This window comes from Lethenteron reissneri, chromosome 21 (genome assembly GCF_015708825.2).
Source record: "Lethenteron reissneri isolate LAM-NWPU_2019-01 chromosome 21, ASM1570882v1, whole genome shotgun sequence".
Classification (NCBI taxonomy): Eukaryota; Metazoa; Chordata; class Hyperoartia; order Petromyzontiformes; family Petromyzontidae; genus Lethenteron; species Lethenteron reissneri.
Window position 1 is genome coordinate 15,727,800 of NC_083799.1, and position 16,183 is coordinate 15,743,982.

At 53.6% G+C, this 16,183-nt stretch overlaps 1 pseudogene; it reads left to right on the top strand.

The window, feature by feature from the left end:
- Positions 1 to 16,183, top strand: part of LOC133345312 (leucine-rich repeat flightless-interacting protein 2-like) — a 33,596-nt pseudogene that overhangs the window by 15,489 nt on the left and 1,924 nt on the right.

Sequence of the window (16,183 nt, forward strand, 5' to 3'; positions counted from 1 at the left end):
CTGGCCACAACGCGAGTTGCAAATGTGGATACACAGCTCGTGCCACCACGTTCATCGCGTTACTGCCCATGTGTGAGATTCCACACCGGCCAGATGAGATGGCTTAGTACCGACCGTCTAATTCGGCTTTGTGGCGACACGTGCTCAAGAAACAACCCCCACGACTGATACGCCATGGGGGGGGGGGGGGGGGGGGCTGTACATTCATGACTGCGCACGCGACCCCTTCGCTCGTACACAATGTGCACACCGAATGGCCCCCCCCCACCCACGGCCCCCCCCCCACCCACGGGCCCCCCCCACCCACCCCCCCACCAGTGTTACGCGTGCACCCTGAGCAGAGCATTGCCTCCCCTGCCGCGTGGCCGTGACGAGCCTCATCCGAGAATGCCCGAACCCGCTGTTTGCATGTGTGGTGCCGGATGCCGTTGTGTGTGCGCGTGGATCTTCCGTTTACGGGGAGCGGTAGTGTAGTGGTTAGCGCGCTGCACTACTGAACCTGGTGACCGGAGTTCGATTCCCGCTCACGGCCAACGCCAGTGACGATTATTTGAAGCGGTCCTAGGCCTCCCCTAGATCGACTCAGCCTCAAATGAGTAGCTGGTGCAGGTGTGTAAAAATTCGGCACTGGGAGACAAAGGCGGTCGGGCGTGGTGCTGGCCACCCACCCCCTCGTGTACCAAGCCGGCCTTCATTCGGTGCTCGCTAACAGCACTTGCCCCAACAGTCTGTTAGGACTATACGGGGGATCTTTGTCTTTGCATGCTCCTTTGGCTATGCTTATGCTTGACACAATTTCGCTCGTGTATGGAATTGGAAAATTTACCAAAATAGGACAATTAATTGGAAATACTGCACTGACAGAGGTGTTGTTAGTAATTTGTGCACAAGCACCAATTACTCACAACAATGCCTTAACAAGAAATATAAAATAAAATAGCACCAATTACTCACAACAATGTGTTAACATGAAATATAAAAGAAAATAGACAATGGTGTTGAGTAGATATATAGGAATCACAGAGCTTGGGGAATTCTTTCCACTGCCTGTGGTTCCTGGCGCTTCGATGCTAAAATCTGTGCGGGTTATCATTTTGCGCGGCGTTTTGAGATTTGCACCAACGACGATTGCTGTACAAAAATCAAATCATCATCTGCGTACGAGTGCCCTTTTTTCTGAAGAGCAATGCCAGCTGCTGCCTGTCATTTCTCGGAGATCCCGAGCTCAAATTCACCGTCATGAGGGAGTCCCTCGGTGGTCGGTGATGTCCTTGCATGCAGCGGTTACTGATCGACCATGTGCTCGGCGTGTGGCAGTAGCACGTGGCTGGAGTGGTGCTGGCGGATGGCTGCACGTCAGGCGCAGGGCTGCGTCACCCAGGGGCCGTGTGAGGACTCTGACTGTGGGGCGGGCGCGAACCGCTCGCTCCGCACCGCCACGCCTGTGGCTGAGGATGACCCTCTCAGAGATTGGAGCCGATTCCCAATCCTGCTCAATGGCAATTGACGAAACGCGTATTGTGTGTGACATTGAGTCACGAGGGATATCACCGCTAGTTTTAACCCACGAGTACATTTAGTGCCACGCGGGTTTTTTTCACAGCCACTCGTAATCCCAAGCGTGGCCTTCTCGGCTAGGCGCGAGGATGCCAGCAGTAGTGCCCTGCTGAAAGCTTGAAAAGAAGAAGAGCTCAACACGTGGCCTGGCCCAGAAGACCACGCTTGGAGCCAGCGGTGGGAGTCGCCGTACCTCGGTGGCATTGGCCGGCGAGAGACGCGAAGGCTCAATTGGTGCTCAGTGCTTTGGGGGTCAGCGCTGGGGCAGTTTAACGTCCGTGGACAGATCCGACGCTTCATTGTTGAAACGGAACGGACCTTTCCGTTAATACATGTTTGCCGCATTCAGTCTGAAGCCTGCTTGGGTCTCGCCCGCGTTGGGATGGCGGCTCGCGCTGACGCTCGCGCTGCGCTCTGCCCCCGCGCACAGGGCTCGCAGGACTCGTCGGACGGGCGCTCGGTCGCCGACTTCTTCGGGAGCGCGTCGCGCAGGAGCAGCGTCTCCAGCGCCGTCTCCGACTATTGACATCAACGGGGCCGCGGTGTTCGGCGGGGACATCGGCCGGGTACGAGCGCGGGGGCCTCCGAGGGCGGCCTTCAGCGAGCACCGCCGCCACCTTCGACGGGCACCGTTTGCTGTCCTTCCCCCCCGCACCTCCGATTAGCACAGTTGGCTTCGTACGGTGCGAAGAGGTTCAGCATGCATGCATAGGTGGCCCAAAGTGAACCCCTGAGATCAGACCCAGTGGGGGTTGTAGATCCCAGCCGGTTCTAGGACCTGGAGAGTTGAACCCAGCCGGTTCTACGACCGGGAGAGTGCTCTGGGTGTGTGTGTGCCCCACACATGTCCTGTGCACGCGCGTCCCAAGCGCCTCTTTGTACATGCCCCCGTGTGTGTTGTACGCACGTGCCCGCACGTGCTACAGGCCCTCCTGTCGGACGGCTCGCTCAGCAGCGCCGCGTCGTCTCGCCGCGGCAGTGGAGACACCTGCCTACTCCGTGGGCACAGACTCCTCCATACAGGAGCTCCGAGTACGTGCCTCTGCAGTTGCCCACAAAAAAAGTGATTTTTTTTGTTTTGACGGTGAAACCCCCGGGGGGCAAATTTCGCTCTCCGGGGTTCGCAGACACCCGCGTTTATTTTCTCAGGACATCTTCGAGCTGAAGGATGAACTCCACTGGCGTGGAAGAGAGGTACATGCAGAAACTGAAGGAGATGAAGGTGATTCATCACACACACTCCTCCATACGCAACACCATGTCCACTCCCATTTCACGGACTACGTGCCCACTCATGTACATAATACTGTTGGGCCTATAAAGTATCAAAAAGGCATTCAAATCGACTCAATTGTAAATGGATACATTTTGTAAATAGCGGCGATGGAGCAGTGGTGTAGCGGCGGATGCAGCTTGCTATGAGCCACCCACCGGCACTGACCAGCGTGGTGAAGTATGGTCAGCAGCTACCATTGGTGGCAGGAGGCCTTCTCGAGTAGTAGATTTACAAAGGGGCGGTAAATTGTTGTCAAATTATTCTTGTTACAGATAACAATATTACCCCCAGTTTAACACGGAGGCTTTGACTACCCCCATCGGCGGGGACGTGGCCCAGGTGAAGCGCATTCGCCACTTGTTGCAGAGGTTCGCGGTTTGACTCTGGCAGGCCAACCTGGTTAATGCTGCGGTGTGTTCAACGTGACATGCTCTGCCGTCTGCTTCACAGTGGATGTTAAAGATCACGTGCCATCATTCGAGGAAGAGTAGGCAATAGCGTGCAGGCACCATGGTCCATATTTGTCAAATTGTGTGCAACAAAAAATTACACCACAAATGATTTATTTTTGAAACAGGAATCATCTCCCACTCCTGAGAAAACATAGCAGAATCATTGTGAACAAGAGTCTTTTTACAGGTAAAAGTGTCATACGAATGAATAATGACAATTCAATACTACGAGCTCGTCAGAGATATTGTCCCGACAGCTCTCTTGGGACAAAAAACGCACCAACGCGCCCACATCGCCAGCCAGGGGAGATTCGCTAGCGGCGTTTGCCGGTCCGCGTGGCAGAAAGCGACGGACGGAGCCCAGGAGAAGTACAAGAAGGCGATGGTCTCCAACGCGCAGCTCGACAACGAGAAGGCGGCCCTCAGCCACGAGGTGGAGATCCTGCGGGAGGCGCTGGAGGATGCGGAGGAGCAGAGCGCGGAGGCGCGAAGGGAGCTGAGCGACGCACGCAGCGTGAGCAGCCGCACGGCACGGCCGGGCCCCCCCACGATCGGGGGGGGGGCGCCGGTGGAGTTGGACACAACTCAGCCTCATCGCAAATCACGAGCGTCGAGTAACGCGGACGCAGTTCACCAATGAACTCCGCCTCGTGTCATTTACGCACAAATTAGCAAGTGCTTTCAAGCGTGTCGCTTAGATAGCAATTACCAATGACGAACGTAATAAAACAATGACACGTTTACATCACATTCAACATTTGGGCAATGCCCATCTTTGTACGCATGTTGTACCTTGAACTTCTTTCGCGCCGTACGTAGCCAACCGTGCTAATCGGAGGCGCTGGGGGGAGGGGGGCGACAAACTAGACATAAAAGAACAATTCTGTAAATACGGGGTGGGGGGGCGGTTAGCAGCCCACTGATTTCACTCCCCGATGTAACGGTGGCGCTGTGCCTCCTCGGTCGCCGCTAGGACGCGGAGAGGCAGCGGCAGGCGGGCGCCAGCGCGCAGCACAAGCTGCAGGAGGCGAGGGACGCGCTGCGCCAGCGGGAGGAGCACGTGCAGGTGAACGGCGCTACTCGGGCTCCTGTGAGACGGGCAGCCCCCACCAACACCACCAACACCACCACCACCAACATCACCACTAACACCACCAACACTACCAACACTACCACCACCACCAACACCAACACCGCCAACACCACTACCAACATCAACACCATCACCACCAACACCACCAACACCACCAACATCACCACCAACACTACCACTAACACCACCACCAACACCATCACCACCAACACCACCAACACCACCAACACCACCACCAACACCACCAACACCACCAACACCACCAACACCACCAACACCACCACCACCAACACCCCCCCCCCCCGGCTGCGCCTGGATCGCTGTCCTCCAGGTTCCGAGTTCGTTGTAAAATTCACCGCTGCGCTTCGCCGCCTCTTACTGTGGCCGACGTCGCTTCGCAGGAAATCCCGAGCCTGCAACGCAAGGAAGACGCCCTCGCCAGGGAGGTGTTTGACCTGCGAGAGACCGTGAACTGGAAAGAAAAAAAAATCACGGTAAGGGTTACCGCTGCCCGTTCGTTATAGTGGTGCCATAGTGTGGTGATGATGAGAGGTGATGCTGTGTGTGGTGGTGGGTTGGTGGGTCAATTAGCCCGCGTGCCCAGCGACCGCATGCCTAAACAGCTCTTGTTTGGCCGGATAGAGGGGGCTAGACGGGCGCGGCACGGGCTGGAGAAGAGATGGAGTGATGTGGTACAGGAGGACGTGGAGCTGAGTGGACTTGCCGATGACTGGTACCAGCGGTGTCAAGATCGGCCTCTGTGGAGGAGGCTCGTGAAGGATGCTGCTGGGCAGTTGGAGGCAGTCGCCCTCCAGCAACAACGGAGGGCGGAGGAGCGACGCTCACAACAACGAGTGGAGCGCCGGGCGTCTAAAATACAGCAAATTGCACAGTAGGGGGCACAAGTGGTGCATCAGCCAGTCATCTCGGTCATCTAAGTCAGTCGACCAGTGGCACCTGCTGGGTCTGCCCTGTGACCCCCTGCCAGCAGGCGTTCGACACTTCACGTGGCCTCAAGGTGCACATGGCCTGGCACAAGCGTCGTGGTGACGTCACCGCCACTTAGTGGCGAATGGCGGTTGTTGTTGTTGTTGATGCTGTGTGTGTGGTTGTGGTGATGCTGTATGTGTGTGTGGTGGTTGTGCCCTCTGCTGCAGGCGCTGGAGCGACAGAAGGAGTACTACGAGTGCATCAGGGCAGAGCGCGATGAGCTCCGTGCAGAGGTCGCGCTCCTCCGTGAAAAGACCAAGGTGCATTGTGGGACATGGGGATCTTCTTAATTCCTCGGTCTTTGAGACCGGCGGTGCAACATCTGTCCCAACTATTACTACCTCGACGCGTCGTTGTTTCCAAGTTGTTCTGTTCTGTTCCGCACCCCTTCCATAATCTATTTATGCTCCTTCTTCATGGCCGACATGATAGAGCATCACACGGTAGAAATGTAGGCAATGGCACAGCCACTGGGGAATTGTGTCCATTTGAATGTCGCGGTGGCTGGCTACCATGAAGCTTACCATGCTTGTCCAAAATACATGAGAAGAGTACTGTAGAGGAACTCGCTATATGCCTCCAATGAGTACGGTGGGCTACATATGATGCAAAATTTGTTCAACATATTTTTTATTTTAACAGGTAAGGTCCACTAAGCTGCATAGCTCTTTTTCAGAAGCGACCTGGCGATCACAGATTATAGCTCAACGAAGTGGCTCACGTGGAAATGCATAGCAGACAAATACTCTAAAGGTATGTTGATTCTAAGTGTGGAGGGGAAAACCGGAGGACACGGAAACAAATCCATGGTGAGAGAGACGCGCAAACTCTAAATATACAGCAGGCATCAGGGTCGGGATGGTGTCCACGACCTCCTGCATACCAGGCGAGGTAGCTAACATCTCCTAGCCACCGTGATGATGGGAGAGAGAGAGACACGCAAACTACAAATATACAAAAAGCGTCAGGGTCGGGATGGAGCCCACGACCTCCTGCATACCAGGCGAGTTAGCTAACATCTCCTAGCCACCGTAATGATGGGAGAGAGAGAGACACGCAAACTACAAATATACAGCAGGCGTCAGGGTCGGGATGGAGCCCACGACCTCCTGTACACCAAGCGAGGTAGTTAACATCTCGCCACTGCTAGCGCACGTGTACCCGTGAATGTCCGAGCTCACATCTCCGAGCCTCCTCGCAGACACGTGCCCTCGCCGCCCGTCGATGTCGCTTTCTCCGCGGCCGCTGTCCAGAAGCTGTCTCTCGGCGTGGCCGTGAATGGAGACGAGTTTGACGCGGCGAGAGACTCGGGGATGCTGGACCACGTCGCCCCGACGGCAGCAGAAGCCGCGGTGCTCGGTGAGTCGTCGTCTCTGCCGTTCCGGTGAACGAGAGACACTTGGTTGGTGCGCCGCACTGTGAAGCTGGTGGACCCGAGTTCGATTCCCAGCCACGGCTGACGTTGGTGGCGAGTTGTGTCTGTGCCGGTCCCGGGGTGCTCTTTTCGCCAAGAAGTACGAGCCGGTGCGGTGAAGTATGGGCACATTACCACAAGACTACCGCGGCTCAGGGAGCTTCTCATTCAGCAGTTGATTTTAAAAGTGCCGTTTAGTTTCGTTATCTAAGCACGTAATATTCGAGTTAAAAGTTCACCAGGTGAGAACTCAAGAGGCCAGGAGGGTCTCATTCACACCAAAACGACAAAAGCAAACCAAATAAAATAAAGTACCGATACAGCAAAAAAGCGAATTATGATTTTATTATTTTATTTAATGATTTATGATTTTTTTAAATTTCATTTTTTACCTACGTGACTTTACCTAAAGAACTAAGAGTATGAATCCTTGCAGTCACGAAAGCTTCAAATCTAGAATTAAAGCGAATTAGAAACCAGAGCAAACTCCAAGGGTCGTGGAGAGTAATGTTGTCTGCGCGCCTCTCTCTTCTGAGCACAGATGTCAGGTTAAAGAGACTGACGGAGGAAAACGACGCCCTTCTGGACGAGGTGAGATGCACGTCCAGCACCCCGCGTTCTATTTTAATATTTCACCACGACCACCGGCGCCCATCAAACGCCACGGTCGCGTGCGACGCGGCCGCACTCCCACGTGCGTGCAAGCAACGCCGCCGTCCCACCAACTTCGTGACAAGTTCGCATCTCTCTCCCTTCCGCCTTTGCCGCCCCTGGCCACTCAGCTGCGCCGCGCCAGCCAGCAGCTGGAGGAGGAGCGGCGGTGCCGGGCGCGCGTGGAGGTCGCGTTCGCTCGCCCGTCACCGTCCGAGCTCGAGGACGACTTCTACCTGCGCGACCTCCAGCGTGAGTATTCAGCCGGGTCGCCGGGATCCAAGGCCCCGCGGCCTGAGGACAACCTTCGCTCCTTTCCCACCGGCACATCCGAGCCGAGCCAGCGCGCTGTTCTGCGGGTGGTTTTCCTTCTGGCCAATTGTCGTGCCGAGCCGGTAACCAAAGCGTGCTACGCTGGCCTCGCGAGACATCTGAATCTGGCTCGGGGGCCAAACATGTTCCAGGGACGCGTCCGTTGTGTGCAGCGGACACAAGGACGCGACACAAACACAGCATCATCGCCGTCACCTCCACGAGCCACGACTCACGCAGCTCGGTTCCCACAGCGGGAGTCTGACCTGGCGCCTCGCTGATCCGACACCTGCCAGGCGGACCTGGCACCAGCTCTGGCAGCAGCTCGCTTGTGACAGTGGAAAAGGGGCAGTCGAGCCACGTGCGACTGTTTGGTGGCGTGATCAGAGTTCATGGCTGAACAGTCGTGCAGTAAGTGCGGTGTGATTCCATTTGCTTTTCCCCCCAAGGTGAGACGAACAAGCATCTGAGCGAGTACAAGTACAAGCTGGCCAAGTCGGAGCAGGAGAAGGACACTCTCGAGAAGAATGTGAGTCACCAGGGCAGCGCTGCTCATCTGAGACGCATTCGTCCTACTGAGCAGTGCCCAGGCCGAACCACCACCATCATCATCTGCCACGATCCCTCTGCCTCCCTGCAGTTGTCGCCATCCCTCACAGCCCTGCATCGCCATCACGATCCATCTCGCTCGGACTCACTGACCTCATCACTCGGCGGTTGTCCTCCCTTTTGGCTGCCGATTCCATCGCCAGTCTCATCCATCTGCGACCGTCCCTTCACAGCCAGCATTATTTCTCAAGTTTACATGTGTGCCTGAAAATCATTTGATTCCTGAGGTGTGTGCATTTATCTAAAGATTCTGCATATCATATATCTGCTGGGATTGTCTCTATCATGCACCATGGTTCTATATTTCTCCCTAGAAGTTACTAATTGCAATTTACCAATAATCAACCTCATCTGTGCTGTTTTCCTGCTCCCATTACTGACATCTTCATCGCTACTGTGCTGTGTTCTCCAATTACGTTCCTCCTTTTCCGAGTGGTTTTACAGAGTTCCTCGTATTATATTGTCCCCAATCTTACCACTCCCTGCTAAAACACACACACACACAAGTGATACAAATGTCCTGCATCCTTAATGGTTTAGTGGCTGACAACCTTCGCGCATAACACAACAAGGTAGCAACTGGCCGTGTAACAACAGTTACTAGTTGTTCACCTCGCCGAGAAATTGCATTGAGACATATTCAATGACACCCTTCGCGATGTCATCGTGCTTATTTTTCACGACAAAAAAATCAACACTTTCGTCAATACCACTGAGGCCTTTTGTGGAGAAACATAAATGGACATCGTACTCTTTGGTTCTTTCGGTAAAGTCATGTAGGTCTAAAATAAAATAAATCACGACGTTTCGATCGCAACACAAGAAGCGGTCGTCCTCAGGCGGGCAGAAGCAGTTCCACTGTTGGATTATATTTTTCCTGCCTGAGGACGATCACTTGTGTTTCGATCGAAACGTCGTGATTTATTTTATTTTCTACCTACGTGACTTTACCGAAAGAGCCAACGAGTATGGATTCCTGCAGTCACGAAAGCTTCAAATCAATATTAAATGGACGTTTCAGGCAATGGTCCTAATGGCCCTTCGTCAATGGTAAGAAGGGCCATTTGCCAAAACGTTACATTATGTTTTCCATTTAAGGCCACAGCAGTGGTGCCGACGCAGCAGCAGCGTCACCATTTCATGTTTTTGGTGCCCTTTGTGTAATCTGGCTCAGCCAGGCTCTCTCTAATCACACCACCAATACTCGGAATCATCTTTGTAGTTTGTGTAAAAAAAAAAAACGTTATCATGGCAGTTGGTACAATGCACACACGTGGGTGCTATGTGTCATCCACACTTGGGGGTTCTGATTATGAGAATACTTTTTGTTTCCATATTTCCGATTCCAAATGTGCATGTGTATGCGTGCGTACGTTTGTGTGTGTACATTTGTACATTTGCGGTTAGCACGCTGCGCTACGAACCCAGCGACCAGAGATCAATTCCCACTCACGGCCAACATCAGCGGTGAATATCTGAACCGTTCCTGGACCTCCCCTAGGTCGACTTATCCTCAAATGAGCAACTAGTATGGTGTGTAAAGACATCGCCACTATGGAGACAGTCGTGGTGCTGGCCACCCACACCCTTTGTGTGGCGTGCTGGCCTTCATGGGTGCTACCCGCTAACAGCACTTTCTCCGACAGCCTGTTAAGGCTACACGGGGCGATCTTTGTCTTTACGCAATGTGTGTGTGCGTGCATGGAGACAGATACTGCGGTTACAGGGACACATTTCCCGGCACAAGGCAGCAGCGGATGGAGCAGAGAAGGAGCAAGATGAGCTCAAGGCGGATCGGAGGAGGCTACAGAGAGAGGCAAGACACCGGCTCTTGCTGCGCCTATGGGGCCGTCCATAAATGACGTCACGCACCTAGGGGGGGGGGGAGTGGGGTCAGACATTTGTGACGATGTGTGACGAGGGGGGGGGGGGGTCAAAAATCGTCCAAAATCGCGTGACGTCATTTATGGATGGCCCCGATGTCCGCATGTGAACGCGTCTTGATATGTGGCGAGTGGTCACGCGACGGTCAGCGCTGAGCACTGCCAACTCGATTAACCGAGTTTGATTCGTGCTCACGGGGTCGTTGGTGGTGCGTCTTATCATCAGCGCTGGCGAGAAGAAGGCAACCTGGTATGATGCTTGCCGCGCCATCCCCTCGCGTGCTATGCCGGCCTGCGTGGGTAATCGATAACAATACTTGGGGGAAGGGAGGAAGGGAATTGTGGCGCAGGAATTGGCTCACAGCGCTGTGAACCCGGCAACCTGAGTTCGATTCCCGGCCACGGCTAACATCCGTGGCGGGTGCCATCTGAACCGGCTCTGGGCCTCTCCACCCCCCATTCACAAACCCACACTGACCAATTTGGTGAAGTATACTGGGACAGCTTCCTTGGGTGACACGCCACGTGGAAGCCACCAACCAGCAGCACATCGACAAAGGGCTGAACATTAGTATGGCTTATAGCGCTCGCCTATGCTTAGTGCTGGATTATCCTAGTAGAAAAAGTAGCTACATTTATAGTAGCTACATATGTAATAGCTACGGGCCCCGCACTTTCAAGGACCCCGCGCTAAATGCTTTAGAGCTATCAATTCCGGTTCAGTGATTCTGCACTTGCTCTATTACTGTAGTACTATACCGCCTTCAACTTTTATGAACGACTGGGTGTTTAAGGTTAGCGATTTGTCGTATTATCTGGCTGTATAGAAAATGGCATAAATACAATTACTTAACTGTGCAAGTAAAAAATGTCTTTTAATATTTATTTAGCGCCCCTTTATAACATATGCTACAGGCCCCGAACCAGCTTAACCCGGCACTGACTCTTCGGGGGCCTTTGTGTGTGAATGTGCCGCTCGCCAACCGCAGCTCCATATGGCCCTGGAGAAGCTGGACGAGATGGAGACGACAAACAACCACCTGATGATGCGCCTGAGCAAACTGAAGGCCAAGCGGGACGTGGCCTACGCCCAGCAGTAAGCCGCCAGGCGGAGACTGAGCGGCCTCCGGTGGCGCCGGCGGAGAGCGGTGGGGGTCGTGGGGGCGGCGCACCGGGAGTCTCGCGCCGCCGTGCCAGGGCGGCCCACGCCGGCTCGAGTCCTCACGGGGTCTGCTCCGCCGCCGCTCGTCGCAGAACCCTCGTTCGCTTCCACGTGGCCCGCCGAGCCCCGACCCGCAAGCGCTGGTGCATACAGGCCCTTGCGCCGTGGGGTTCGGAGACGGTGCGTGCCGCTAGTCGGGGTGTGTGCATCTGCCGGCCGTCTCGGTCCGTCAACCCATGGCACCCGGGTCGGTCCCGTGACCTCCTGCCAGGGGGCGTTTGACTCTCAACGTGGCCTTCAAAGTGCACGTACCCTGGCACAAGCACCGCGATGACGTCACGGGCACTTAGTGGCTATTGTTGGTACGTGTGTGGTCTCGCGGTGTGACGGCTGTGCAGAGCCACTTATTGGGGGGTGGGGGGGGCACGGCAGTGTTGTTGTCGTGTGCCCCGGCGTGGCTAACCCCCTGGGCTTCGCTGTCCGAGCCACTCGTCGGCGGCTGAAGGCCGCATCAAGAGCAGCAGGAATGCGACTGATGGACGGGAGCAGGTGCAGCGAAAGCGACTTGTAGCCGCGTCTGGAATAAAAATATATACAATTGTGAAAGATCGTGCGGTATTGATGCACGATCTTTCACAATTGTAATGCGCTTGACAATGTTGAGCTCATTATACGTAACAGGCACAGATGGTGCAAAGGGACAGCATTGATTCGCAACGCGAGGAAAAATGACGAGATGTGACGTGGCCAATTGCTCATGAGGAAGCCATTATGAACTCTGCAGAGAGCTTGTGCAGGTATGTTAGTTGACTTTATCGCAAGCATTGTAAAGCGTAAAAACTCATGTAAACTCCATCCCGCAATGCTGCGCGATCCGCAGCATACGGAGGCTTGCGGAACCACAGACGAGTCAGAATCTGAATATTTATTTCTCCCGGAGGAATCTGATGAGCTACAACGTGTATTTATTTGTGTGTCTGCTCTTTTAGCTTTTAGTGCGCCTCTGTTAGTTTCGCAGATGTCCAGTGACAACGCAGCCAGGCGGTGAGCCAGCACCAACAATTGCCCAAGCTCTGCAGGCCTCTATTAATATGTTTTAAGCCTGGCTTATTTTGAAATTAAAATGCCCCTGCATTGGCCGATACTCAGCAAGACGTGAAGAAGCGTCGCACTACGAACGGAGTGGTGCGAGACGTGAAGCCACCAGTCCGCTCCGTATGGATCGCAACGCCCCGTGGGACTTGAATGGTGCTGGGCAGCACCACGTGCTACTCGCTGTGCTGGCAGTCGCGCGCCCGTGCCCGGCTGCACTGCTGAACGCAGCACGCGGCAGCGCCTGTGTGGTGGCGATTACGCAGGGCGCCTCGCGATGCTTCGTGGTGACGAGATGTTAACTGCCTCGCCTGGTCTACAGGAGGTCGTGGGTGCGATCCCGACCCTGACAATGCCTGCTGTAAATTTGGAGTTTGCGTGTCTCTCTCTCCTCGTGGTCGCGTCGATTTGTCTCCGGGTCCTCCTGTTTCTTTCCTACACATTTCGAATCAACATCTCGCGTTTAAGAGTATTTGACTGATATCAATGTCCACTTCGTTGGGCTTTCATTTATGGCCAGGTCGCTTCTGAAAAAGAACAATATAGATCAGTGGGTCTTACCTGGTAAAATGTAATAGTTTAGTTTATCTAATGCACACAATGCGTACACTGGACCACGTGTATACGAATCGATCATTACCGGGATATGCAAATCGTGTGCAAATGGCAGGTTCATGGAGTGAGCAAAACTGCGCAGAGGAGATTTAATCAAACTATGAATGGCATAAAGGAGACGGTAAGATTATTGAATCACATCGCATTATTGAATCACATAGTACCCCCCCCCCCCCCGAAATTGCGACAATATTAAGTTGTCTGATTGTTGTTATTTTAAAACGGCCAAGAACGCATGTGAGTGGTTGTCGAGAAACCGAGTCACCACTGAGACAACGCCGCCGCTTTGCCCCAGGCACACACGTGGCCACGAGATCGAAAGGGAATTGTGAACATTTGCACAAATACGAAGAAACAAGTTAAAAGCAACCCCCCCCCTCCCCCCCACCAGTGTCAATGCGTGCAGTTTTGTCCGGCGACAACGTTGACTTTACGGCTGTTGGATTTAAAGTGAGCGCATGCGATTACCGGAGTTTGTGAGATGTGTTCGTTGCTGCGGGGAGAACCCTCTGATGGCTCGGCACGCTGCCTCTCGAGTTGTGAAACTAACTTTGGCCCTTGCGCCGCAGCAGATGAGAGCGCGCGATGGTTCAAGGGCGATTTCTCCGCGGCGTTGAAAAGCTTCACATCGGGGGCGTGTGCGCGGGTGGGGTGGTGGGTGGAGGTCTCGAATGTTCGCGAGTTCCACTTTCCTCTCAATACCAACCGGGAGCCCCACGTCTCGGAGGGTTCGTGACCCGCGGCGTTCCGTCAGCGGCCAACGGAATCGCATATCACCCGCGGAGTCGTTTATCAACATGCGCCCGTGTGTTTTGCTTGAATTTGTTTAATAAATGTCCAAATGTCCACGGACCCGTGGTTGATGGACTCCCTGGTGAATGTGCTTCATTCATCAAAGCACACTTCATCACGTGTGCGTGTTGAACTTCATTCGCGCAACGCACGTAGCCAACCGTGCTAATCGGAGGTGCGAGGGTCAGAGTGAGCGCACACTCAATGTTCAGTCGTTGAACGGTGGACACCAATGTACAACCGGCCACACTTACAGGCACAGCTTAGCCAATGCAGTAATTCACTCATCGCGTGTGTACAGAGGCGCTGTTGGCCTGTCACGCTAACCGTGTATGTGTCGTACAGCACACCCGTGTTTCACCAGTAATTACAACCAGCATCATCAGACGACAGACAGATATTTAAATGTTGCGGGGTTACTCTCCAACACACCGGTGTGCTGCACTAGTAACGAATTGGCTCGCTTTGTTGACGTGACAAACCTTACTCATTGGCTGTGTCGGGTGGTGGCGGGTTTAACAACACGTTTATATTTACGCGATCTAACACAACACACCTCTTATGGATATGGGTAGCGAAAAGCCTACCTGTTAAACCGTAGGTGTGGGCGTTGTACAGCAATTGTCCAGGTGTTTTACCTATGCATGATGAACTTCTTTCGCGCCGTACGTAGGCAACCGTGCTAATCGGAAGTGCGGGGAAAGGACAACCAACGAAACACAAAAAGCAGCTCTAAATAAATGATGGTTGTCACTTATACATTTGCATGACGTTGTAAGTGTTTGGGTGTGCAGTCTCTGGGTGTTGTACGTGTGTAGATATCGATTGATGTAGGCTCTAGGTGTGGGTATTGCCATAGTAAATGCAGGTGATGGCTTTAGCGTGTAGACCTGAGTGTAAACTAGATTCGAAGCTTTCGTGACTGCAGGAATTACTCTTTGGTTCTTTCGGTAAAATCACGAAGAAATAAAATAAATTAAATAATAATAATAGACTTTACCGAATGAACCAAAGAGTGGCCCGAGCGTAGTTTTAAATGCGTGGCATCGGTATTGACGGCCGTAGCTTCATTATATAAGGGTGGTGTTGTTGTTGTTGTGTCTGTGGGTAAGGGCGCAGACGCTGCTGTCTCGTTACACTCACAGCCTGTGGGTCACAGCTGATGCCGGCGGTCTGGCCGCTGGGCCCTGTGTTGTTGCGGGCAGCCCGTGTCGCCACAAGACTTGTTTGTGACGCTGATCGTATCTGGCGGAAATCTAAATGCGACTCATTTTTCGAAGATACACTGAAAGCGGGGCTCGGTCACAGACTGGCACGGAGGGCCACGGCTGTCGTTGGTGCCCAGTGGGGTCCGCGTGGCTCGTTGGCACGGTTAGGACTCGCGTGTGGCTGGCACGGAGGGCTCCTGGCGACTGCTGGTCCCAATCCCCGTGGGCACAGTCTGCGTGCCACAGACACAACAGCCTCTTCTCTGCAACACGCAACCAGGTCAGCTGCATCTGTCACCTCCAGAGGTCAGTCGTGTGCTTCAGACCAATGTGTTGACACAGTATTGCCATTGTTTTGTTCGCCTTAAATATTTTAATTGCCTTGTTTATACTGAAATCTGGTGGCCTGGCATGCCTGTTTTATTGTTCCTATATTCAGCGACTTGATTTATCAATGGGTTCGTGCACATAAATCGGCGTGACAATGAATGATTAAGATGCAACAAAATGCTTTAAACAAGGGAGGAAGATACGTTACATTGGCTCATTAAGCATTAATGTGTGATTCTATGGTCTGTGCGGTAATGGAGCGGTTTGCGCGCTGCGCTACGAACCCGGAGACCTAAGTTCGATTCCCGCTCACGACCAACACTAGTGACGATTATCTAAACCGGTCCAGGGCCTCCCCTAGGTTGACTCGATCAAAAATGAGTAACCTGCTTCGGTGGGGCGTGGTGCTGGCCACCCACCTCCTCGTGCACCGTGCCGGCCTTTGTAGGCGCTACCCGCGAACAGCACTTGCCCCAACAGACTGTTGAAGACTATACGGGGGGTCTTTGAATGTCCCTTTGGCTATCCTTGTTCCGAAAAAAAGTCGCTCGTGTATGGAGTTGGAAAACATCCCGAAATAGGACAACGGGAGATACTGCACTGACAGTGGTGCACACGCACCAATTACCAACACCAATGCCTTAACAAGAAATATAGCATAAAAAATAGAGGATGTTTAGGGAAATGTCTCTTCTTCACAGCACACTGAGAAGCCAGAGTGGTTGAGTAGATAAGTTGCCCCAACAG